The sequence below is a fragment of the Bison bison genome, unplaced genomic scaffold (genome assembly GCF_000754665.1).
Source record: "Bison bison bison isolate TAMUID 2011002044 unplaced genomic scaffold, Bison_UMD1.0 scf7180017864538, whole genome shotgun sequence".
Taxonomy (NCBI): Eukaryota; Metazoa; Chordata; class Mammalia; order Artiodactyla; family Bovidae; genus Bison; species Bison bison.
Window position 1 is genome coordinate 1,910,718 of NW_011495086.1, and position 3,435 is coordinate 1,914,152.

Genomic DNA, 3,435 nt, shown 5'->3' on the forward strand with positions numbered 1-3,435 from the left:
AGCAACTAACATTTTCACTTTGGTCAACCCTTAGTATCCAGGTAGGTAATTCTTAGTTGCTGACTTATCACAGTTATAGGTGAATATGCTTCCCTGTAAACCGAGAACAGAAAGACATTGTCTGTATTTCTTCTTTGGAATGTTCACTCACTGGATACCACTACAGAAGTCTTCCTAAAAGAATCCTACTTCTAGTCTTCTAAGATTGTCTTTACAAATATGAATAATGTATGGAATGGACTAAGTACAGTAAAGTATGGAAAACAGATTTAGTTTTTTTCAATCACTGTCTTCCAATAGGTAAGGTATTTTAATCTTTCCCCAACTCTTGAATAGTTCTAGGATAGGCTTCAAATTTGTTTGGTCATTTTAACATGTTAGCTAAAGAATGATCTCATGTTGCCTGTGTCAATCTGTCTAAAAATCCTACCACACATCCAGTTTAAAGTAGCTTTTGGGAGTGCATTCTCCAATCCTGCGGACTGTCTTTTGCTTTACCAGTGGTTGGACCGAACACACCCAGAAACACCCCTTGCTCCAACCTCTGACCACCCTCCAAACTTTTCTGCCATTGCAACCATCAGAATCAGCCACTCAGCTGTCCTTCATCACTGAGAACAACCAACACCAATTTTTGAGCTTAATTTCTTATTAGCCATCATGAGCTCTCAGTTTTGTCAGAATTATTTCACTGCAGTGGAGGCCACCATCAACCACTTGGTCAAGATGCGTCTGCGGAACCTCTATACCTACTTCTCACTGGACTTCTATTTTAACCTTGACAATATGGCTCTGCAGGTTGTAGGACAATTTTTCTGTGAATTGACTGTGGCCAAGTGTCTCTTGAAAGTGCAAAACCAGTGCTGTGGCCATGCCTTCTTCCTTGATATGCAGAGCCATCTCAGGATGAATGGGTAAAACCCAGGACACTGTGGAAGCCACCCTTGTCATGGGGGGGAACATGAACCAGGCATTTTTGGATCTGCATGGCCTGGGTTCTGCCTATTGCAGACTCCCACCTCCGTGACCTCCTGGAGCCACTTCCTAGATGAGGAGGTGAAACTCATCAAGACGATGGGTGAGCCCTCTGACGAATCTCCACTAGTTGGTTGATTCCCAGGCTGGGTTAGGCAAGGATTTCTTAAGAAAGCTCATCCTCAAGCATAACTAGGAGCTTCTGGAGCCTGGGGACCTTTGAAAAGCCCCTGTGAATGTCAAGATTTCTGCCTGAAGCCTCTTGCTGCAGCTAATAGGCAGTTTTCTAACCACCCTGGAGACCTCTCTCAAGGTTTAGCCCAAATGGAAACAATACAGCTTTTTGCAGAAAAAAATAATAATAATAACTTCCATTTCTCCAAACTCAGAGTCTAGCAGAGAAATTTTGTAAATAGTAAATTGAATTTAATATTGTAAGTCATATATGTATAATGGTATCATACACATATATAAAGGCTCCATTATGCCTTACCTAATTGGCCAAAAATTATTTACACAAACTCAATAGACTTTCAAAGAACATACTATAAACAAATATCATTTATCAATAAGATGATACTTTACCAAGGTGACATTTAGCATTAATACACTACAGACTGGCATTTTCTCTCATATGTTCCTATCATACAATACAGTAGAAAGAGCATTAATGTACCTACGGTAAATTCTGAGCTTTATTGTGTTGTTTAGAAAATTAAATGATTGAACTTTCTTTGAATCTTGAAAGGTACTTAAAAAAAAAAACTTGTTTTTAAATAGTATTTTTTCATTATACTTTATTTTAAATAAACAGTTGTTTCAGTTCAGTTCAGTTCAGTCACTCAGTTGTGTCCGATTCTTTGCGACCCGATGAATCGCAGCACGCCAGGCCCCCCTGTCCATCACCATCTCCTGGAGTTCACTCAGACTCATGTCCATCGAGTCAGTGATGCCATCCAGCCATCTCATCCTCTGTTGTCTCCTTCTCCTCCTGCCCCCAATCCCTCCCAGCATCAGAGACTTTTCCAATGAGTCAACTCTTCACATGAGGTGGCCAAAGTACTGGAGTTTCAGCTTTAGCATCATTCCTTTCAAAGAAATCCCAGGGCTGATCTTCTTCAGAATGGACTGGTTGTAAACAGCTGTTTATATGTAATATAATGTAAACAGTTGTTTACCATATATCTAATTTATTTTTGTGTCCATATATTTGAAAACTTTCCCTGTATTTTACTTCAGTGGTTGAGAATTTTTTCAATTGTATATTTGTGCATAGTTGATTAATAAGGTTGTATTAGTTGCAGGTGTACAACAAAGTGACTCAGTTATACATATATCTTTTCTTTTTCAAATTATTTTCCCATTTAGGTTATTACAAAATATTGAGCAGAGTTCCCTGGGTTCTACAGTAGTTCATTGTTGGTTATCTGTTTCAAATATAGTAGTCTATACATGTCAAGGAGAAGGAAATGGCAACCCACTCCAATAGTCTTGCCTAGAGAATTCCATGGACAAAGGAGCCTGGTGGGCTGCTGTCCATGGGGTTTCACAGAGTCAGACATGACTGACGTGACTTAGCATGCATGCATGCATTGGAGAAGGAAATGACAACCCACTCCAGTATTCTTGCCTGGAGAATCCAAGGGACAGAGGAGCCTGGTGGGCTGCTGTCTATGGAGTCGCAGAGTTGGACACAACTGAAGTGACTTAGCAGCAGCAGCTTTCATGTCAATCCAGTCATTCCCTCCTCCCTACCCTTCCCATCTGGAAACAATAGTTCATTCTCAGATTCTGTGAGTCTATTTCTGTTTTGTAAATAAGTTAATTTGTACCATTTTTTTTTTTTTTTGCTTCGACATATATGCAATGCCATGCAATATTGTCTTACATCAGTACTGTCTTCTCTTTGACTGACATCACTTAGTGTGATAGTCTCCAGGTCCATCCACGTTACCACAAAAAGCAGTATTTCATTCTTTTCAATGGCTGAGCAGTATTCCACTGTGTGTAGGTACCACATAATCTTTATCCATTCATCTGTTGACAGAAATGTAGGTTGCTTTCTTGTCTTGACTACTGTAAACAGCATTACAATGAACATCGTGGTTGACCTATCATTTAAAACCATGTTTTTCTTCAGATATATGTCCAGGAATGGGATTGCTGGATCATATGGTAGCTCTATCTTTATTTTTTTAAGAAAATCCCATACTGTTCTCCATAGTAGCTGTACCAATTTTCATTCTCTAAAATAGTCAGAGAGGGTTTCCTTTTCTACACACCCTCACCGGCATTTATTATTTTAGACTTTTTGATGATGGATATTCTGACTGGTATGTTGTAACATCTCATTGTAGTTTCGGTTTGCGTTTCTCTAAGAATTGCAATGTTAAGCATCTATTCATGTGCTTCTTGGCCATCTGAATATCTCCTTTGTAGAAATGCCTATTTAGGTGTCCT

At 39.3% G+C, this 3,435-nt stretch overlaps 1 pseudogene; it reads left to right on the forward strand.

The window, feature by feature from the left end:
• Window positions 1–660: 660 nt before the first annotated feature.
• On the forward strand, window positions 661–1,105 carry LOC104982722 (annotated as a pseudogene).
• The last annotated feature ends 2,330 nt before the right edge of the window (window positions 1,106–3,435 follow it).